The sequence below is a fragment of the Psammomys obesus genome, unplaced genomic scaffold (genome assembly GCF_907164565.1).
Source record: "Psammomys obesus unplaced genomic scaffold, mPsaObe1.curated_primary_1811, whole genome shotgun sequence".
NCBI lineage: Eukaryota > Metazoa > Chordata > Mammalia > Rodentia > Muridae > Psammomys > Psammomys obesus.
Genome location: NW_026596064.1, coordinates 15,919,349 through 15,943,159, shown reverse-complemented (window position 1 = coordinate 15,943,159; position 23,811 = coordinate 15,919,349). Strand labels below are relative to the sequence as shown.

The 23,811-nt window shown below is 41.4% G+C and overlaps 1 protein-coding gene across 1 annotated transcript in view; it reads left to right on the top strand.

Moving 5' to 3' along the window:
- Positions 1 to 6,675: 6,675 nt before the first annotated feature.
- The window catches only part of Stxbp5l (syntaxin binding protein 5L), a 278,666-nt gene continuing 261,530 nt past the window's right edge, over positions 6,676 to 23,811 (top strand). The window contains exon 1 of the mRNA XM_055625237.1: positions 6,676 to 6,727. The gene's annotated coding sequence lies outside the window, so the exon portion shown is untranslated. The remainder of the gene's footprint in view (positions 6,728 to 23,811) is intronic.

Sequence of the window (23,811 nt, the reverse complement as noted above, 5' to 3'; positions counted from 1 at the left end):
GTTCTTTGTTGGCCTGTTTAGTTTGTTTTCCTTGCCTTGCTCCACATTGCTCTCTGTCCATAGGAAACTGTCTTCTGTTAATCATATCAGCTTGATTTCCTTGCCCTCTGGCATTCCAGTCAACCAGAGAAGTACATTGGAAGGTAGAAGGGGAAAGAGAAAGGATATCAACTCCCCTGACTCCTTCTTGAGGCTACAGTTTGACAGAGTCCACGGTTCTTCCCCTGGCAGCCTTCTAGGACAGCTGCAGCTCCTTCTAGGTTCTGTTAATCATTCTGCTTGGCCCTCCTTCATGTCCAGAGGAAGCAGTGGCCTTTTCACTCTTGAGGAAATTTCACCTCCCTCTCTTGTTTTCCTTCTACACAGCAAGAGCGTTGTGAGTAGTCCCTTTCTTTAGAGCTTTCCACTAACCCTCTGGAGCCTTCCATTCAGGTTTGAGGTTGCCACGTGACCACTGGGGTTCCTCGAGTCTTCCACCATAAGACTTTGTCTAGTAAAAGATTTTACTGCCAAATAAAGTGTGGAAAACCACTACACTGGATGAATCAGGAGCACTGTGAGAACCTAGAGGACAAATGTCACGCTCTCCGTGTATGTAAAACACCCAAGAGAAGCCAGAGCAATGCCTTATTGAAAACAAATACAAGAGCTGCAGAGGTGGCTCAGTGGTTAAGCTCCCACAGAGCGTATGCAGCTTTTCAGAGGAGCCAGGTTCGGTTCCCAGTACCTACAGGTGGGTATCCACTGCTGCCTATAACTAACTCCAGATCCAATGCCCTCTTTTGGCTTCTGTAGGTACCTTCACTCATGTGCACATACCCTCATGTAGACTGTTGGATTTACAGATAATAGGAAATGAAATAAATGTTAGCAGCTAGTGCCACACTGAATGAAGTATTTTGCCAGTAATTTTAAAGTTTCTACTAGGAGACACATTTTTATCTAGTCTAAATTTAGTATCTAAAAAGGCACACATCCTCCTGAATTTTAACCATTTGGTTCCTCCACAGATTGAATGCCTGACTGCACAGAAGCAGGTAAAGCCTAGCAATACATATCTTAGTCAGTCTGTGTTCTGTTTATGCCCCCTTTCCCTCTGTAAAAAAAAAAGCCTCCTGATCCCTATTCAAATTATCCTTTTAGGCAACTAATCAAAAGCTCCTTCAACTGTTTTTAATCTCACCAAGGGTGGGCCTGGAAATTGACTTGCTATGCTATAGCAGTTAAGTAGGCACAGCGAATAAATACATTGAAAACAAATGTATAGTCACTCAAAGATTTGAAAGAACAAAAAGGACAGTTGGTCAGAGAAAATACCCAGAGTTAGATGGAATGGTGTCTAGGAGTTGACAGAGAACCCAGTGGCTCCTCGTATTCAGGATGGGGGAGCAGTAATTTGTAATTTGGAAAGTATGAGCTTTACTCTACACTTAGAAAAATGAATAGGCAATCAATACAATACTTACTGTGATCTACAAACAATAATTTCTTTCTCTTGCCCCATCATGTTTGTCAGTTGAGTTTATAGATTGTTTTTGTACAGAATCTGTGTGTCTGTGTGAGAGGTGAGAAAGTAAAATGAAAAGAACCCAGAGAGAGAGAGAGAGAGAGAGAGAGAAAGAGAGAAAGAGAGAGATTGTCATACAGGAGTGAAGAGGAACCAGGGGATAAAATAATGGGTCTAACTGAATGAAATAGAGGTTATGAAGAGGTCAGAGTGGTTTAAGAAGGAGATTTATTTTGAGTTTTGAGGGTCATTGGGAGTAGAACTTAAGAATGTAAAAGGTGTATAGAAAAGTGGAAGGAAAAAAAAACCTTAGGAACTTTTGTTATGTGTTGGGATAAAAATCCATATTTGCTATTGTTGAGAGACTTCTCCAAAGATTTTTTTTTTTAGTTTTTTTTTTTTTTTTTTTTTAATATCACCACTTTTATTATTTTGGTTGTTAAACAGCTATTTCTTTCCACAGTTCCACAGGAGAACTGAGCTCCCTTTTTTCTTGTTTATTTATTTACTTGTTTGCATTTCACATGCTTCTCAGTGGTCTTCATTTTTTAGCTGGCAGGGACCACAACACTAATAGCTTGTATTTGTCTAAAGAATTAATTATAGAAATTTTAACACATTGTTTGTTTGTTTTTTTTTTCCTTTAGAATATTATGGTGAGGCAATTAGGGCTAATGTTACTAGCTCATTTTCCAGACAAGGAACAAATCTTACTGAAGTTTTATTCCATGACTAGTAAAAGGTCAATTTAAAATTCAATCTTGAGTTTCCTAACTCCAAATTCGGCATTCTCTTTATTAACTTAGTTGAAAATGGGTTCTTAAAGGATTGTTAAAGGTATTTTAAAGGTAATCTTCTATTGTTAAAGGTAATTTTTTTAACTCCAAATTTTCATGGTGTCCCATCAACTGGGGCTATCTGAAAGCTGATAGTATTAAAGAAACAAATTTCATCATGTACCAGTCAGCCAACTGACTATCACAGATTGAGTAACTTTATAACACGGTCCTGGAGAGCAGAGACTGGGAGGCCATATCTGCTGATAGTCTTACTAGTTGAGTCTTGGAGCGGCACTGGATTTGTAGGCAGGGACCACATGAGTGTGCATGTCCTCTGGTCTCTCTCTTTTTTAATAAAGGCATTAGGATCCAGTCAAGACGGTTCCACCTCAAAATCACCTTATCTAATTTTAACAATTTTCCAAAAACCCAATTCATTTTGCTATAAACAAGTTTTTACACTCGAAATTTCAAACACATGAAGCTTTAGGGGCCATACCTCAGACTATGTCCAAATCATAGCATCTAAGTAGGAAAACATTTTTTCATAGTGGATTTTGGATCAATGGCAGACTGAGAGCAAAACCTACTAACACACCATAGCACAGCTTCAGCGGGTTCAAGAAACCCTTGGTGAGAAATAAGAGAGGCCCGAGAGGCAATGCACACATCTTCAGACAGCATATGTGGATGGAATACGACAGAGGGCAACCTTATCACAGGACTCACAAGCCCAGGCTTTGTGAGATAGCGCTTTTATCTTTTGCACTCTGCCTAGTTCCCTTGTTACTCTTCCTATCAAACAGAGCTGTGTTTTAAGAGAGAGCCTGCCTAAGACATATCAAAAGGAACAAAGGAAAGGAGTTTCTTTCTCGTCGTGGTGGAGTTTTCTCTGTAGCTGTCACAGGATTCCAAAAGGTATTGCAAAGGGAGAGGTGAACGGGAGGGAACACTGTGGTGATGTCGATGAGTTGGCCGCTCCTGCCCAGAGTTCCTCCTTCCTTGACCGAAATGTTAGACGTTTGTAATATTTTACTTCTGTTTTTTTTTTTTTTTATTTCCTCTAAGAGAGAAAGATAACAGCTATTAACAGAAGGTTGCTATATAACTTGTATTGGAAACGAGATAAATAAGGAGAAAGTAAGAAAATGTTATTTTCTAGGGGTTAGAGGGATGGTTTGGGGGTTAAGATCATTAGCTGCTCATCATTAGATGAAATGGGTTTGATTCCTAGTACCCACTTAGCAGCTCACGACTGTCTGTAAGTCCACTCCCAGGGGATCTGACACTCTCTTCTGGCCCCCATGGGCACTCTACACATGTGGTATGCAGACAGATAGCAGGCAAAACACCTGTACACATAAACAATTAAAATAAAAATGCAAAAAGAAAGCATTTCTCTCTACACAGAGAATTAAAGTGTTGATTCAAGTGTACTCCTCGTATCCTGAATTCCAGCCGTCTGAAGACTAAGGCAGGAGGATCATCTTCAGTTACATAGTGAGTTTGAGATCAACTTGAAATACGTGAACCCTGTCTCAACAGCAACAACAAGAAAACAACAACAACAACAAAAACATAAAAGCAAAGAATCTTAAAAGGTATTGAAAGTCATTTACAAAATAGCTGCAGTCCTAGCATTTCCCACATATTGACAAAGTTGCAGGTGAGTGAGCTGATCCTCAAGGACAAGAGCATGGAGACCTGGCCCTACCACTTGTCTGCCCTGCAGTAGCATGGGCAAGGGAGAGATATCCTCCTCCCTACTTGTCCCTCCTCACCTGCAGCAGGCAGGAGACCTGGCTCTGGGGTTGGAGAGCAGGAGAGCTGTCCCTGCCCTTCACCTGCTACAGCGTTTGGGAGAGGAGGCCTTGCATCTCCCTTGGGCAGCACAGTAGAGCTGGACATGGGTGTGCAGGTGAGCTGGCCTGAGGGAGTGTGAAAGAGCCCGCCTTGCCTCTTGCCTGCTGGGCTGTGCCTTGGAGGAGGGAGAGATGACCTCTTCCCTTCCCTCATCTCTCACTGTCTATGACAGGCAGAAGAGCTAGCCTCTGGGTCACGAGAGTGGGAGAACTGGCCACGGCCCTCACCAGCTACAACACTCAAGAGAGTGGGCCCTGCACCTCACCGGAGCAGCAGGGTAGAGCTGAACCCCATAGTGAGGTAGAGTCGGGGTGTGGGTGTTGTTGAGAGCAGGGAGGCCGTTGGCGGGCTGACCAGTTCAGATACCTCTCAGGCTCAGATCCAGGGCTTTGAATTGGCCCACTCCAACATTTACCTCATCAATGAACTGCTGGAGTGCATGAATAGCCAGTCCTACAGATCCAAAACTACAGGATCTCCACGACACAGGGCAATAACAGGATTTCAGAAAGGAATCCCAGTGAGGTTCCAGTATTGATAGAGTAGAAGAAGCCAGAGGCCTCATACCAATGAACAAGTCATTACAATGAACATTTGCAAGCAAAGAAGTGTGGACAAAATGGTATACTGTGGGACACACTGTGACACACTACAGCTTCCACAATGAGATTTTGGGGGTGGGGGTTGGAGAGGAGGATACAAGGGTGGTGGGCGGGTACGAGGGGAGGAGGAGGAGATGAGTAGGATTGGGGTGCATGATGTGAAATTCACAAAGAAACAATAAAAAGTTAAAAAAAATAAAGATTTTCTTTATTGCTGTCTGGTCTTTGCACTTGCCACATTCAAAAGTGTATGTGTGTGCGAGAGAGAGAGAGAGACAGAGACAGAGACAGACAGACAGATGGGGGAGAAGCCCTCGGCACATTATAAATTCATAGGCAACTCAATATAATTCTCTACTACAAAAGAAAGATAAATTCTAAGACACACTTCCATTTTCTTTGCCTATATAAGAAGGAATGAAAGATTTATTTGCCTTTAGATTTCTAATTTAAAAGTTTGAAAGTTTTATAATTTTTCTTGTTAGGCCTTGAAGTCAATGGGTTCATGGTATTATAATAAACATCTTCCTCTTAGGGACTAGAATCAAGAGGCACATTGCCCCAGTTTTTTCAAACATAATAGGAAAAGATAAAGAACATGGGGAAGGGGGCTTCTTCTTGGTCCACAAAAACACTGAAACATCATTATTGATACAGAAGCTCTGGTACATAAGAGTTCAAACACATACAAACAAGAATACGAGATTATATTTCACATACAATATTGTGTTTCTCTAGCTGTATAAATTACCACTGAAGTCTTACTTATCTGGTGTTACTGTTTAATCACCAGTTCAACCTTGAGAGTGCAGCGAAGCTTGAAGAACTAAAAAAAAAAATTGTCCATATTTAATTCTGTGGGCACCCATAAATCCATTGTTTTATGCCATGGGTTGACATTTATATGCAAACTAGCCAATTATCTATATTTTTTCTTTGTTTTCTTTATAGTAGAACAGTAAAACCACTTTCTTTTCTGTGTTCTTCTAAGGAAAAAAGACATTCTAGTGAGTAAAAAAAGGGGTTGTATATACTGTCTAAAAAAATGTTTTGTTTTGTTTTTTTTTTTTTTTTTGGTGTTAGCAGGATGAAAAAGACTTTTTTATAGAATTTTTTTTTTTTTTAAAGACGGGACTTCAACATGTACTCCTAACTGGCCATGCATTAATTATACATGTCAGGTAGGCCCCAAACTCAGAGATCCACTTTCCTCTGCCTCTCCTCATGCCCAGCTTATTTTGAGACAAGATTTCATGTAGCTCAGACTGGCCTAGAACTCACTATGTAGCTAAAAGTGTTCTTGAACTCCTGAGGTCCCTGCTCTACCTCTAATGGACGGACTGGGCATTACTTAGGCATTGTTTGACTTGGGTGTGCATTGTTACATGTGGCAAACAACATTTTTCTATGTGAGAAACACATCGTAGCTTTTTTTGTTTTTTGAGAAGTCCTCTATGGATGTGGACAAGAAGGAAGAACACGGTAAAAGAAACCCACATTTTGTTGTTCAGTCCTGTCCCACCAGATGGTTTTCTCCTGTGGCTGCTTCGGCCCAAGTGAGAAGAGGGGCAGCCAATTAACTTCCTTGAGTAACCAAATATTTAAAACAATTGAACACACAGAAACCTTTTAGTGGCCTTCATTTGTAGGCAAGGCAACCACAGAGAATCAATAAACAAATTGGCCAAGCACTTGAAAGAAGGTGTTTGTCACAAGGCTATGTCACTAAGTGATAATCATCTGACCTGGCCCTGAGTTCACCCAACGTGAGGTGGCTCTTTCTCCCCGTATCCAGGCTTTGTGTCGTTCCAGGGTCTTAGAATAATCCAACCTGATCAGCTGACTTGCTACGAAGTTATATTTGTCGTTGATTGCTCTCTAACACTGGTGCTCCATCTGTTTACTTCTCATTCCCTGTGCAAACCACTGGCTGAACTCCCCGCCTGTCTCTCCAGATCTCGCGCTCTTGAAAGTCCGTAAGTTTCTCAGACTTGACATAACAACCTTTCCAGAAACTGTGTGGCTTAAACAATGGAAATCAACGATGTCAGAATTCTGGAGGCTGGGTGTCACCGGGTCTGCTTTCCTCTGAAGGCTGTGAGAATCTGTTCCCTGCTTCTTCTCCACCAATCTTTGACATTTCTGACTCGTAGAGGCATCACTCTATTGTCTTCAGTGTCACAGGCGTTCTGACCTTGTCCCCCACTAGTGCCACCAGCATGTCATTCTTTTTATAAAGACATCAATAATGTCGGATTAGGGGCTCCTTCTTTTAGATTGTGATCTCAAGTAATCTGCTGAGACAATATTTCAAATATCAAATTACGTCTAAGATACTGGAGGTTCATATTTGAGCAGTGAGCGTGCGTGCGTGCGTGCGTGCGTGCGTGCGTGTGTGTGTGTGTGTGTGTGTATCTGTCTGTGTGTCCCTGTGCGTTTGTGTCCACGTGTGTGAATCCATGTATGTCTGTGTGTGTTCATGTGTGCATGTGTGTGTCTATGCTTCAACCCATAACTGCTTATTAACTCTCCCTCACACATTTCTCTTGGAAGCCTGGGTAAATTTGTTGTTTGTTCTGGTTGTTTTAACCTGGTGTTCGGGTGGGCCTCTTGTAGCCACAGTGTCTCCAGACGTGGAAGAAGGAGGTAAAATAACATTACATTATTGCGGAGTGAGAGCAACTACGCCGCGGGCTTAGAAGGTATAAAGAAGGGGGAAATGGGCCAAGAATTGCAGGTGGCCTCTGCAGCTGGAGAGGCAAGACAATGGATTTTCTCCTAGAGTTTCCAGAAAGCAGTGCAGCACTGAGGACATTTTGATTGGGGCCCAGTGAGACCTGGGCTGGACCTGAGCTATGGGATCGCAGTACAATAAATTCAGATGGTTTTGAGATGATAACTTTGTTATGGCAGCAATAAAAAACTAATATGTGTAAAAAAAATCTCTTGTTTATGCTCTGATAAAGCTTATGCTTCATCCTGGGCTTGGACTCCTTGAAACGGTTTCCTAGTCTTCTGATCCAAGACCCTGTCCAACTAACCATTCTGCCAGTACTTCAGACCTCAGTATCATCATGCATAATACAAAAAATAATGTCATTAGAGTCATGTGGGTGTTGAATGCAGGTGGACTACAGAATCCAGTTTTGGTATTTCCTGGCTGTGTGACCTTAGGTAAATCACTCAGCCATTCTGAGCTTTAGTTACTTTTCCTTAATCTACCAGAATGAGGATAAGAAGGCACACTTCTGAACCAGAGAGATGGCTCAGCAGTTAAGACCACTTCCACCCTTCCAGAGGACCCGAGTTTGGTTCCTAGCCTCCCTGTCAGATAGGTCACAGCCTCTTGTAACTTAAGCTCCAAGGGATCCAGTGCCACCCTCTGGTCTGTGTGGGTGCCCACATGTCCGTCTCTCATAGACTCACACACACATACAACAAAATAAATCTTTTAAAAAGGATGTAGTTCTTGCTGTGAAGATTCACGAGAAGAGCAGTTAACGCAGCTGACACAATGCACCGTATGTGTTAGGTTTCACTAAGTTTGAGAGTCTTAAAAACACCATTTCAATTTTCTGCTGTACGCTACTTTAAAGAAAGGCTTACGTGGGATTCAGAATATAGGCCAGCAATGGGATTTTAAAAAGACGAATTGGTGAGAATTTCTATCTTATAGTACTTAGCGTTGACTGGATAAACATCTAGAAAAAAAAAAACTCATAAAATTACAAAAATCAGTCAATGCATACATGCACATAAATATGTATATATACACACACATATATACATACATACATATATGTAGTCAATGATTTTCGGGTGAGAGAGAACAACAGAGACAGTAGTTGGCCTACTGAGTTAATTGTGAGCTACTGGTTATTCTGCAGTAGAGAACAGGAAGACATTTACTGGACTGAACAAAAACGTATATAATAAGTTGAAATATAATAATGCTTTAATACTATATAATAATTATGTACAATAAGGTATAATAATGTATAATTAGTTGAAAGCCTCAAAAAGATTTTGAGAAAAAGTTAGTTCAGCTGAGTGGGCACAAGGCTTGGTTGGCAGCAGCAGGCCCTGTGATCTGATGGGAGGAGCTGTGGCGCTTGCTGCTATGCCCTCCCTGCTGGGAGCCCTGGGCCTCATCAGGCTAGAATCACTGACCACCTCTTGCAGAGCAGCCAAGATGCTATAGGCAGTGGCGATTGCCAACAGTGGCGGAGCTGTGGCCAGCAGCCCGGAGGCTACTCTGCAGTCAGGCAAGGCAGCTGGATTCCTATATTATCCAAAAATCCTCCTGCTGGAACTGTTCGGGAGATGCCCCCATTAGTTGATCCCAAAGCTGAAGAGTTATTGTATCTGACCTGAATAGTGCATTGTCAACTAAATGACAAAGATGGACTCTGCTCAAGATCTATTTTGAGACTGAAAATTGGATTTCTAATTGTAAGAACCAAGGAAGAAAAATAAAAGAATTTTAGTAAGAAACAGGAGTGATTAGTCAATTCCTATTACTGAAGACCTCCCAAATCCTAAGAAAAAGAGACATACATGAGATTATTCCTATGGTCACATTTTATTATACTGAAAAACGAGCGCTATGATAGCTAGCTGCGAAGACAGATGACCTTCAATAGATAATCCAGTTGAAGAGGTCAAAAATGATGGTTAGGGGTGACACGAGAGCCTCAGTACCAGACAAGAGTCTGCAGAAGGCAGAAGAACATTAGGATATGATAGGAGTGACGTGCCTGGAAGAAATACACACCTCCATCCTGAGGAGGAGCCAGAGGTAGAGTTCAGAGCTTGAAAACCAGTGTGTGGCAACAGAATATACACAGAGCAGAGGAGGGAACGGGATTTATGAGGAGCAGACAAGAAGGTGTGGTTACGCTAACAAAGAGAGGGATGAAGAAACAGAGGCAAACACTATGATACCGTTAGGACCACAGGTCAGGAAAGAGTCAGGGAGACACAGTATGCAGTTTCTGAACCAAGGAAGCACTTTGACTTTTAATGATCAACTTGTGGGCATGGCCTGAGTTCCACAATGTCAGCCGGGATTTTCTCATGGTTTTCCTCAATTTCTAAAGTGGTCGGGGCTGGCCAGGTGGACAACAGTGTGAGTCTTGGCAACCAGCATCTTTGTGATTTGATATTACAAAAACAGAATGTCTTCAGGTGGTAGGTCCCAGAACCCAATCTGGGGTTCTGCCAAACGAATATGTTCAGAAACATGATGGCAATGCCTTTGCTCAGCAAGACTGTTGGCACATCTTGCTTCTTGTCTGACAAAGATGTCTCTGCTTTTTCAGCCAGGGAGAAAATTAAACAATCACTCCAAACCAAAATGTAACCTGATTTTGGATGAGGCAGAAAAAAAAAAGTTGTTTTAATTTGGGCAATTCTGTAATTTTTAGAAGTCTATGGGATGAGAAAAATACAATATCTGGTTCCCAGAGTCACTTGGGAATTTCCTAATTTCATCTTGGTTATTGACTTTTGTAATGACTTCTGCCAAATGGCCTTGGACAAGGAGTCCAAATCCCAGCATGCATTTATAATTCCAAATAGAGTGTATTGTTGAGATAGCTTTTTCTTTAGGTTAGAAACACACTAACCTCATTCCAGAGAGTGAAACCCGGGAGCTACACGGATTAGAAACATTGGCTCCAGTTTACCTAGGTGAACGAGCAAGTACATACATCGCTGAAATACAGATGAAAAGCTGAAATATCACCGGCTGCTGTTATAGGCACATATAACACACAGAACTGGAAATTATATTATTTCAGCTCTGCCTCCTAAATTTTCCCAAATCAGTCTTCATCCCCACGCCTCACTGTGACATTACTCTAGCTCAAGTTCTACAACCCTTATGATTGAAATAGTTCCTTAAACTATTTGTGTTCTTATTTTCCCATCATTTCTTTCCATTTCCTTTTCACATTGTTTGAATGCTTATGTTCCTAAAGGCCTAACCTGGCCATTTCATTTCCCTGACTTAAGCCTGCAATGATTGGAGATATGACTCAGTGGTATGACTTGCCTGGCATTTAAACCCTCTAGTGGCATGCTATTTTCCTTGCTATAGGGCCAGCTTTCCTCGGTCTGCAGAGATCTTTATGGGCTACCTATCATTTGCTTCCCCAGCTTTTCTACTCCGTCTTCACTAGCCAACCTTCAGCTCCTAGATGACATGTTCTTGCTTCTGCTTTTCATGATTTCACCTCTATTTTTTCTGCTCTGTCATCTCTATCCAAAACCTTCTTAACAACCTCTTTCCCACTCTCCTTCTAATTTTATGACTCAATTTAACTCACCTTTCAGGTTTGAACACAGCTCAACCCAGTACATCTCTCTCTAGCCCACCCCTTTCATTCTTGGCAGGTAGACCGGACCATATTCCCTAGCCTCCACTGCATTAGCTATGACCACGTGACCAAATTACTCATCAGTGGAAATAATGTGCTTGGCTTGGCCCATTTAACGAACAAACAAACAAAACCTGACACAAATCAAACTTTGTTTTTTTTTTTTTTTTTTTTTTTTCTTCATCTGTCTTTTGAGTGGAAAGGATTCAGAAGGCTTCAAGGAAGGCAAAACCCTTAGATGAAGGGATCAGAGCTTTAATTTGACGTTAACCTGGGTGAGAAATAAGTCATTGGTGTGTGGAGCTATGGAAACGACATGCTTGTTTCATACCTGGTACTGCTTTCCTTCAGCAGTGTGAGGTCTTAGCTTAGTTACAAATCCCTCTGGGTAAACATGGCTTGAAAATGTGTGTCTATTTGGTTTCCCTATAAGCCCAGTGAGGGAGGCCAGGGACCCTTATCTTATTCACAGCCTCGCCTACAGTGTGTCTGTTGACAGTGCGTGGACACACGAAAGCATCTGACCAGGGTTGAAACAAGTTTCATGTCTATCTTGAAACCTGGGTTTCAAGGCACATAGGATTTCATCTGAACATTTAATTTCTTGACTGGACCTAGTGGAAACTGTGAGAAACTAGCAAGTCTTTTTCATTCAATCAACCAAACAACTGAAAGGACCAAATCAGCATTTTGGTGGGGGGAGCAAGACAATTAATATGAAAGTGAGGTTTCGCTCTCACTTTGCGCCACTGGCTGGTCTGCCATTTGATGTTTATCAAGGCTAGACATCACGATAAAGGTATCTGACGTCTGGCATGTCAAGAAGCTTTGAAAAGTGGAAATAGCTCTGATTTGTCTCAAGGTTGCAGAACTCCCAGCATTTCAAAGTGTCCAATAACAGTCGAAGCACTTTGCTGTAAAACTACAATCACTGATCATCTACTTGTGAGAAAGTGTTGTCAAAAAGGACTTTTCATTTTTATCATTAATATACCGCAGTTTATAGTTCTTAAATTGAATGTATTGGGGTTCAATGAACTTAAGGGCAGCCATTAAAGAATTAACTTACAGAAAGCAGAAAGGGGAGGAAAAGTATACATTAAGAGATCACAAGCTAGAGCACTGTCTACATGAGTTCAGAGTATTATTTCATGGATTCCTCTCAACGAGCAGGTTACAGCCATCCATTTTCACTAAAATCAGTTACACCACAGGTAGAGAGGATAGGGCAGAATGGTTTTTATAATCTGCTCTGTTTCCATTTTCTTTTTCTTTTTCTTCTCTCTGCAAGCCCTCTGACCTCCCATCACACCCCTCCCTACAAGGGGGAATTTTGAAACAGGGTTTCTCTTGTGGGTAGTCCTGGCTGTCCTGGAATCACTCTGTAGACCAGGCTGGCTTCAAAATCACAGAGCTACGCCTGCCTCTGTCTCCTGAGTGCTGGGCTTAAAGGCGTGTGCCACCACTGACTGGTGCTTCTGTACTTCTTTCATTTAAGAATTTAGCAGATTTCTGCCTCCATGGGAATGCAGAGAGCCTGGTCTCAGGCGGATACCTAAGGAACACGTGGCTAGATGCCTGCTCTCATTCTTGTTCCTTCCTTACTTCTTTGCTCATGTCCAGTGCCCGCTGATGCAGCACAGTTAACAAGCCAACCTAACCATGACAGCGCTCCTTCTCTTCCCTCTTTTTCCCCTTCCTTTCCCTCCTCTCCCCTCCCTTCCCCTCTCCTCCTCTCCCTTTCTCTCTCTATCATCTCTGTTTCATTCCTTTTCTCTCCTTCCCTTTTTGCAGTCTGGGGTAGACATGAAGTAGATCCTAATAAGATACAAGATGAAATTTGCCAAATTTGATGGAATTTTTGGGAACTTTTATTTTCTTGATTAAAAGAAAGAAAGAAAGAAAGAAAGAAAGAAAGAAAGAAAGAAAGAAAGAAAGAGCTGACCTATGCTGTTTTCTTGATTCTCCCTCCCCTCTTATTCTTTTTACCTTGAGTCCAGAGCTTTAGCAGCCATTTTGCCTCCACAAGGCAATAAATGCAAGGATAAAACCCAATGCTAAAACCCAGTACGTTTTGGATGACAGAGCAGAAGAATGGAAATAGTAGGTGTCTCTAGCATTATTGAATACTTGAACATTTATAATTTGCTTGTGGTATGAATAAATTTCTACTTCTTTGAGCCTTTCTTTGTTAAATTTCCAAAGACAAAAATAAAACCCACCAAATAAGACAAAACAAAACTTGGCTAAAGCATACAGAGAAAGGGCAGGGAACATGTTGAAAAATATAAATAAAATTTACCCTAGATTACAATTCATGCCTTCTCACTGGTTGAATAAAGAATGTCTGAGACTTAAGATTTCTGTGCCTTTGAGTATTGGAATTAATGCACAAATGGAAATGATGGGTACAAAAATAAATAGCTGAGAGATATTGTTGCATTTACCTTCTTTAAGATCTGGCTTTTTTTTTTTTTAAAGTGTTTTAGGTAAATGAGTTTCTAAGAGCCTATTTTTGTCTATCAGGAGGGACTGACAGCCTGAGATAATCTCATGTGGGATTTTTCTTTAATTACTAGTGATTAAGAACAGAATTGACCATTAATGGCTACTCCTGGTCATGTCCATAGTTTAAGCCACACAGGTAGATTTGACATTGGCACAGGAGCTCAAGATCAACAATTCATAAATGGGACCTCGGGAAACTGAAAAGTTTCTGAAAGGCAAAGGACACTGTAAACAGAACAAAATGTCAGCTTTCCCTACATCTTCACCAATCCTACATCTGATAAAGAGCTAATATCCAAAATATATAAAGAATTCAAGAAAGTAAATACCAACAAACAAATAATCCAATTAAAAATTGGGGTATAGAACTAAACCGAGAATTCTCAAAAGAGGAATCTTGAATAGCCCAGAAACACTCAAAGAAATGCTCAAATGTCCTTGGTAACTGGGGAAATAAAAATCAAAATGACTCTGAAATTCCATCTTACATCTGTCAGAATAGCTAAGATATGACAGCACATGCTAGTGAGGATGTAGAGAAAGGGAACCCTCCTCCATTTCTGGTGGGAATGTAAACTTTTACAGCCACTTCAGAACTCAATCTGGAGGTTTCTCAGAAAATTCGGAATAGCTCTGCCTCAAGATCCAGCCATGCCACTCCTGGGTATATACCCAAAAGATGCTCTATCATACAACAAGGAAATTTGCTCAACTGTGTTTACAACAGGCTTATTTGTAATAGCCAGAAACTGGAAACAACTCAGATAAAGAATGGGTAAGGAAACTGTGGCACATTTACAGAATGGAATACTACTCAGCTATTAAAAAAAAAAAGAAAATAATGAAATTTGCAGGGAAAAGGGTGAATCTGGAAAAGATCATCCTGAGTGAGGTAATTTAAGCCTAGAAAGACACATATGGTATGCACTCGCTTATAAGCAGGTAACAGCCATAAAGTATAGGATAACAATATTACAATTCACAGACCCAAAGAAGCTCAGTAACAAGGAGGGCTCAAGGGAGGATCTTTGAATCTCACTCAGAAGGAGAACTAGAATAGACAGTAGGAGTGATTGAAGAGAGGGAACAGGGTAGGAGAGGGAGTATTGAGGGAAATGAGGGTGAGGATCAGATGTGGAAAGAGTGGGGTGGGTGGGGTGGGAGGGCAGAAGGCTTGCAGAGAGAAGAAATACCATTGGTGCGGGCATCTCTGAGACAAGCTGGAGACCAACAACAGGGCAGGTGACTCTAGCTGAGACCCATAGTAGTGGGGATCATGGAGGGTGAAGAGGCTGCCCTCTATCCAGACAGGACTCCTATTGGAAAGAGGGGAACTCCAATCTACCCACAAAAAACTTTGACCCAAATCTGCCCTGCCTACAAGATGTGCAGTGATAAGGACAGAGCAGTGATTGAGAGAATATCCAACCAATGCCTGACCCAATCTGAGACCCACACCATGGGAGCAAACTAACTCCTGACACTATTAAGGTCACTCTGCTATGCTTACAGGCAGGAGCCTAGCATAGCTGTCCTCTGAGAGGCTCCACCTAGCAACAGATCAAAACAGATGCTGAGACTCACAGCCAAAGTTTGGGCAGAGCACAGGGAGCTTTGTGGAACAATGGGGAGAAGGCTAGAAGGACCTGGAGTGGACAGGCCCTCCAAAAGAAGACTAACAAAGCCAACTAACCTAGGCCCAGGGGGTGGGGAACTTGTGGAGACTGAAGCACCAACCAAGGTCCACGCATGGACTGGACCTAGGCCTCTACACATATGCATCCAATGGGCAACTTGGTATTCAAATGGGTTTCCTAGTAAGGGAAGCAGGGGCTGTCTCTGACAAGGACTCTCTTGTATGCTTTTCAATCACTGGCGGGGCTGCCTTGCCAGGCCACCATGGAAGAGAATGTGGTCAGGCCTGATGAGACTTGATGTGCGGGGGGGGGGGGGGGGGGGGTTTGCTGTTGTTGGGGATTCCCTTTTCTCAAGGATAGGGAAGGGGGGGGGGGGGAAGAGGGAGGGAGCGTTGGAACAGGAGGAGAGGAGGGAGGGGGCTACGGTTAGGATGTAAATAAGTAAATAAATAAATAAGTTAAAAAAAAAACATAAACCACCAGTAGATAATTCTCCAGCAATCATTTATAGAAATTACAGATTTCCATTAATTATTCGTTCTTTCAGGGTTGAAATCTTGGATTCACTTCATCACATTCAAATCACTATTAAAAGCTGGGCTAGCTGGGCCAGCGAGATAGCTCAGCTGGTAAAGTACTTGTTGTCAAGGTTTACAACTGTAGTTGCATCCCTGGGGTCCACATAGTAGAAGGAGATAACCAACTCCTGTGTGTTTTCCTTTGTCTTATTTACTTCTCAATTGCTATGAAGGGATGCCATGACCAAGGCAACTTATAGAAGAAAAAGTTTATTGGAGCTTATAATTGCAGAGGTTGAGTACATGACCATGATGGCAGAAAAAATGACAGCAGGCAAGCAGGCAGGCATGACACTGAAGCAGCAGCTGAGTGATTATATCTGCTCCACAAGCAGTAGGCAAAGATTAAAGAGAGAGAGAGAAAGAGAGAGAGAGAGAGAGAGAGAGAGAGAGAGAGAGAGACAATAGGCAGAAAGAGACAGAGAAAAAGAGAGACAAAGACAGATAGACTAGACAGACAGATAGACTAGACAGACAGACACACAGATGGACAGACAGGCAGGCAGGCAGACAGATGGTTAGATAGCCAGACAGATACATAGATTGCTGTCTAGGAATAGCAGGACCTTTTGAAACCTCAAAGCCCAACTGCAGTGACATGCCTCCATCAAGGCCACACCTCCTAACCCTCCTGAAGCAGTTCCACCAGCTGGAGACCAAGCCCTCAACTATGTGAGCCTAGGTGAGTCATTCTCACTCAAACCACCGCATCCTATGATTTTCATACCAGTAGCACATTAAAATGTGAATGTTCACGCACGCAACACCACCCCCCTCCGCCCATACACAAATAAGTAAGTAATCAAATGAATAACTGTAATTTGGAAACAAAAATGAAAACATAATAGAAACAAAAGCTTGGGTTAGGTGAAGCGTTGAGTCAGCATACAAAGGAAATCTGGGTCTGAGGTCAGTACAATATGCTCACTGATCTGGGAAAGGCTGTCCTGCACGTCAGTTTTTAGTTATGCAATACAAACAACAACAAAGCAACCTCTCCTTTTTCCTTCTGCAGTCTGTGCCAGGCAGAGATCAGGTAATTGTGTGTGAGGCTTTGTTGTTATTTGGTTTTGTTTTCATGCTGTTAACTGTTGTGTGAATGCTAATTTGAAAGAGGGTGGCGGTGACAGTAGATGGCAATCGGTGCTCCTGCTGGGGCACCTGGTGTTACTCAGGGATCGCTAAACCCTCCTCATTACCTCCTCCCACCTAGCATGACTGACTCCTGAGCACAGTCATTCTCTAGCAGCCATAGCTGCGCTCAGGGGGCAAACCCAAGTCTAGGGTGCAATTGCCAGGCAGCTAATAGCAGTGCTATTAGCTGGCGTATTTTTGCTGACCCTTCAGTGTCTCTGCCAACCTGAAGTGGTTCACAGGCTCCTGTCACTTTCTGTTGGAGGCTGAGAAAGAGATCTACAGGGTTTCCCTTGGCTTTGAAAAGATTACACAACTGTCAGAAAATACAACATGCACAATTTCACAATGACCTGACACTGATTCTTTTAAAACAAACTTAGCATTTTGTTATGTAAAAAAATTTATAAATATCTGTGATGGACAGTCACATGCCTATACCCTTCATTGGTTAAGACAGAAAGGAGAAGAAGAAACATCAGCAATATATGAAAGCCTTTTGGTGCTCCTCCCGACTGCAACGCAGGTAAGTAACATCTTAAAGTTTATTGTTAGTCCTATAATGCTCGTCTTTTTGTTTTTAATACCAACAAACATTGATTTTTTTAAAAGATCAGCTCTTACCAGAAACATCATAATTCTAGATTTCTGTGTTTCTTAATAATCTTCTCTTAGAATTTCTTCCTCTTAAAAAAGGAATTTTTTTATTATTATACATATTTTTGACATCTCTAGGACTCAGTCAGGGGATACATATATTACATAGGCATATAATACTTATACATCGGTCCTCATCTTTGTACCCGATGGGCTGTCTCCATGCTCCACTCCTCTTTATTTGCATTAGCGTGTGGACTTCTTGTTCTCATCAAGTGAGTCAGTGGAAGTAGAACGGATGTCAATGTCTCTGGGGGGGGGGGAATGCCATACTGTCTTATAAAGTCACAGAAAGCACTAGTTTGACTCAACGCTGAGAAAAACAACATAAAAAGAGACCTCATATGAGAGTCTAGATTTCTGACTTCTTTCAAAAAATAGAAAATACTGATAACACAGTGCCCACATTCCTTCATGGCAGCACTCCATTTAAACCAAGCAGCAGCTGCCTCTCTCAGATGGGCACTCTCCATTTTGCCATATTCCTGTGATCCTCTGTTCTTCATGGGATTAAGGCCTGTCAGTTTCCATTTATTATACTTGGACTGCTGTTAAGGTAAACAGGTTTTAGCTACACCAATAATATAAAATGTGCTAAAACAACAACAACAAAATCAATCAAAAGGGGAAAACCTGTTCCGCAGGCATCCTCAAACTTAAACGAGCACCTCATAACTTGAAGTTTTCTTGTTCTCTTAATAAGCAAGCATCTTGCTGCCTCCAGCCCTCTGCTGTAGAAACTTACTCACCTCAAGCTCCTCCCACCTGTCACCTTAAGCCCTACCCATTAATCATCCTCTTTTCTTGTTTAGAACCATCTCAGGTCAATGAGAGTGGAAATGAGATAGAGAATGAAGAGGACGAATGTCAAGACACTCAACTTAAATTGTGCCTTTGAATTTAGGGGTGAGGCACAGAAATTCACACAAAGCTGATAGGATTTTTTGCAGAACCATTTCATGGAGAGATTTTTTTTTTTTTAAAATATGCTGTATAAAGTATTTTAGTGAGGTTAAGATGTCTTCATCTCATTTTAAGTCAATCTAAAAATGTGAGGATGAATGATAAACTCCAACCTTGGGGATTATATTAAGAGATAAACCCACAATGACAGAGAACGCAGTAGACTAATAGATAATGTTAAAAAGGGGGTAGGGAGTGAGCAAAGATATTGTTAGCCTTCCGCTAACAGTATCTATAGAAGAAAGCTCCTGTATCTGGCCTGGCAGATAAGTACAAGAATTCCAGATACAAGTAAGATGTTGTCTATGCCGAGTAGGTATAAATCATCTTGCTTTTACATAAATTATTTACCAGAATCTTGTAACTATTGTTTTGGCTATAGTGTCTCAGTTACTAGGCATGGTATCTGAACATCTGATTTACAAGCAGTGGTTAACTTTGGGGTGTCTTTCTCAGTATTACTCAGAACCGTCCCCCTCAGAGCATCCTTCCCATATGTGATGCTCCTGCTTTCTGTTACTCCATTGTAGATCAAGGGAGGAGTGAGGTCTGTGTGGAGTTAGCAAACAAATTGTCTAAATCTATCAACTGTAAGGAGGGTATCTATTGCCATAGCAGAATCCCTAGGCCCCTCAGCCATCTCTGTCAGAGAAGCATTGAATAGGGCCAATGTACTCTTGTTTTGTTTGTTTGTTTGTTTGTTTTAATGTAGAAGTTAAGAATTGCTATTCCTTTAGAGATACTACTGTAAGCTATAGCTCTGTGTATTTGGAATAGCACTACCCTCAAGCATATTTTTGGTATATTAACCAGTTTGAATCAGAATGGGACTCCACATGTAACAGAAGGACATATTAAGGACATGTTCCACCCTTAAAATCTGTGTACAAATGAAAAATTGAAAACAACCTACTTAAGAACTTGGGAAATAATTTATTACTCATTTCAGCATTTTGATACCATAGTCTCTTTACCCTTGATTTGTGACAGAATTAAAGCTGAGCTTAAATTAAGAGCCTTAAATTTTAGTACTGAGATTCTGAGATTCATTCACTCTTTAGAATTGGTTGAGTGCCAACCATATATCTGGCACTGTCTGTGTGTGTGTGTGTGTGTGTGTGTGTGCATTCTCAATTTTGTGTGTGTGTGTGTGTGTGAGAGAGAGAGAGAGAGAGAGAGAGAGAGAGAGAAGGAAAGATAGAAAGAGAGGGAATATTCACAGGTGAGCACATGTTTGCAGAAACCAGAAGTTGAAATCTTGTTTTACTCTACCACCTCCATCTCATTTTTTGAGACAAGGTCTCTCGTTGTACCTGGAACTTGCCACTTCAGCTAGAATGGTTGGCTGGCAAGACCTAGAGGTCCTCCTGTCTCTGCTCCCCTCACCCCCAGCACTGAGCTAACAGGTGTGAGCCACTGCTCTGGACGTTTTACATCAGTGCTGGGAGCTGAACTCAGATTCTTCTTCTTGCCCTGTAAGTACTTGACTAATGGATCCATCTTCCTAGTCCCTGTATTGTATTTTAATATACAAAATGACTGAAACAGATGAGGTCCCTGACACCATGGAACTTTCAGTCTAATGTAGGCAATAGATACTAAGGAGTCAGCCACACAAATGATCAATTAATAATTCTTTTTAGTTCTGTAAAGTCAGGGCACCCCAACCCCAATACTACAGTGAGTCCTGTGTGCTGGTTAGACACAACCTAGCGTCACCTGGGAGGGGGGAATATCAGTTGAGGAATTGCTTCCATTAGATTGACCTATGGGTAACTTTCTTAATTGCTAATTAAGTGGGAGGGCCCAGCCTACTGTGGGTGGTGTCAGCCCTAGGCAGATGAGCCTGGGTTGCTGTATAAGAAAACTGGTGGAGCAAGGTAGGGGTTCTGCCAGGAAGCAGTTTTCCTTCACAGCTTCTGCAACTGTTCCTGCTTTGGTTAATTTTGTGACTTCCCTAAGTGAATGGCCATGATTGAATGTGTAAGCCAAATAAACTGCTTCCTCCCTCAGCTGCTTATGGTCATGGCGTTTGTCATGGCGTTTATCGCGGCAATAGGAAGCAAACGAGGGCAGGTGTGTGGAGCCTCCTTTTGTGAATTAGAAGAGGTGAAGGTGGGCTAAACGTGGGCCTGAAAGGTGTTTAAGTTTAAACAAGAGGATGGGTATCCTCGTTAAAGAGGCTAGGAATTAAAAAGACTGCAAAGTGAGAAGGGGCTTAGGTTGTCGGGAGAAATGAAAAGAGGTCTAAGTGAGCAGAGTGTGTTAGCAGGAGTAAGGGTAAGAATCGATGACAACTCCAGATCAATAGGATTGTGCAGACGTGGCGAAGTCTTCAGAGTTCATTGTGATTATCAGTGGGAAGCCAGTGCGATATTTTAATCAGGATAATGATGTCGTTAGATTCAGCTTTATATCTAGTAACTCCATGTAAGCTATCCCTGCAAAGCACCTATCCACTGTATGACCAGCAGTGGCATCCTATTAATGCATTTCTAAGATGATTCTTGATGTGAATCCTTAAAATATAGATCATTATGTCCCAAATTCCTTCCTAGGAAAACTAACGAAAGCTTTGGGCTAAGGAATGAATGGTTACTAATATTTTCTTTATTTCACTTTTACTCTTTTAAAATTTAATTTTTTTTTTATCAGATTTACTACTAACCTCTAATCTCTTGTCTAGAAGTTTGATGGGAGTTCAGAATCTATGTCAATTCTTAGGTCAGCAGGAATTCATTTAGGGAATGGAAATGAGAATTTAACAAGAAGCTAGCGTGGAAGCTCATTTTCCTATCTTCGTATGTCTTTCTGTGTTTGGACCACTCTGCCAATCAGTAGTTAGTCATGGCTTGAGAGAGCTAACGCTGCATCGAGATTGTTGAATTTGTGTGCAATGAGAGACTGTACTTGGAGAATCGGACTTACAAAATGCTTTGTTGTAAGCATATCCAGTGATTCTTTCACTTCAGTGTCCTCTTTTTTTTAAGAAATTAAACAAGACCTAAAAGTACCTAGTTCAAGTGCGCCCCAGACTCCTGCTATTGTTTCTTTATTGTATGCGGAGTCCTCTCCCTGGTGATCAGAGCACTCAGCCTGCAGAAGCGGCGACTGTGCAGAACGTGATTTTGGCCTTCCCCGGCAAACGGCTGTCTTTTCAAAACAATGCACGCATGCTTGGTCCATCTGTCTTCAAGGTCTCAGTAGAGTAGTCGCTGAAACTTTCTATTCGGTGTTGGGAGCTGCACTGCCAGATATTAATAACTCATTTTATTTATAACTGATTTGCCAAAGCAGGAAAAAGCAGGTGGTGCTTATGAAGTACTCAGTGGTAGCCAAATTTCAAAGGTCAGATGTTCCAAGCGCAGAATGAGAGAAAGCATGTTGTGTTCATACTCTTCCTGGGAGAGAAAGCATTCCGTGCTCATACTCTTATTTTATAAATGTTTGAATGTGGCTCCTTTCCCCAACCACAGTCCCAGTATCTAAGGCCTTGCAGGCCCTCCCTCTAGAGCACTGCTCTTAACACCGAGCCCAATTGTTATAACCCAGGTTTCCCAGGCGGCAGACTTTAAAGGCTGTTCTCAGGGCCCTTTATTTTCTTGCCAAGTGGTCTTGCTCTGATAAATTATGGTTACAATCCAAGTGTCACAAATTGATCCATGGACTGTTTTCTCAATGACTATTTGATGTTAAACCTCTTCTGGAGATAATGATTACACAGAACAATGGCTATCATAGTGAAAGATTTCCCGCTATACAGCATGTCCCCAGGCAAAAGGATTGTGGGAAGGCAAGATCTTGCTGTTGTTGTCAGTTTCCTGTGCTGTGATTACGAGATCAGTGAATAATGTCTCAGTCTCAGGAATCAAGAATGGAAGAGATGCCGGGAGACAGCCTAATGAACATCAAAAATTTCAAAAGAGAATTACACTTAGCTGTACATTGTTCCTTTTTTCTTTGTTTTATAACACATTGTTTTTTTCTTTTGAGAAATTATTTTTCTCCATAAAAGCAGGGTGTGATTTGGGGTGCTTTGTTGTTCCAAAGCCATGTGGTTGACATGTGACTCCATACAGCTAATCCGTTCTCACCCCCCCCCATAAGCATCAAAATGACTGAATGTAGACCAAATGTACACCAAAATGTAGACTTTATTCACCTTCCTAGGGGCACTCTGTAAAGGCAATTCTTTATTCTTACTGTTGAGACATCCATAACTGGCCTGGTTCTTGGTCTTTCTGAACCTGTTTATCCAACCACTTTAGTCCTCTTCATGAATTTCTTTTTGTTTAAGTTAGCTAAAGTCAGTTTTAAATGTTTGTTAGCAAAACCCCTAACTAAGACAGATATGTATTCCAAACTGGGGAATGTGATATTTATCCAAAGAGACTCCAAGGGTAACCTTATGCCAAAGGAATCAGCCACAAAATCATTTCCTCTATCACTTATACACTGCTCTTCCTTTTGAGGTGAAATGTGGCCAGGTTATTTTCTTTGGCCAATGAAATATGATTGCAACTGGTATATTGCTTTTCTAGGTGGACACTTCAAAAGTCGGTGTGGCCAACTTGTTCTGGTGATAGGCGTCCATATCTGAGAGACTATGAGGAAGAGAGTTTCCTAGCCTTCCTTAAACAGACATGTAGTATGAAGCTGATACAAACCTTTGTTGTGTAAGCTCTTGAGATTGGTGAGGGTGGCTGGAGGATGAGTCTCTTGTTAGTGACATACCAGACTGACTTTACAGTATGTAAAAATATGAATAGTAAATTCTAGTTGCCAACATGGAACCCCAAAGGACATATGTGTCCAGGATATTTAACTTTCTCATCTTTAAAAATCAAAATTGTTAAATAAAAGATACAAGAGAAATGGAAAAGATTAATAGTCCTTTGATTTAGATACTATATAGTCCCTATTATGAGGGAAGTATGGAAGAATCTATGCATATTATTTTTATTTTAATCATGATTAAATTGAAATGAAACATTAAATCAAGATCATCCAGTATAAAGACTAACAAATTTCAAAATCACTATGATTTTAAATCAATCTCAGTAAATTACATAATTATTAATATTGTTTAGAAGTTGGAGGAAATAAAATTACTGCTACCCATGGATATGTGATTCTGATTTCCATGGGTTTGGTCTTCCAATTCTACCATATGCCATGAGATGACTCAGGTCACCCACATCTT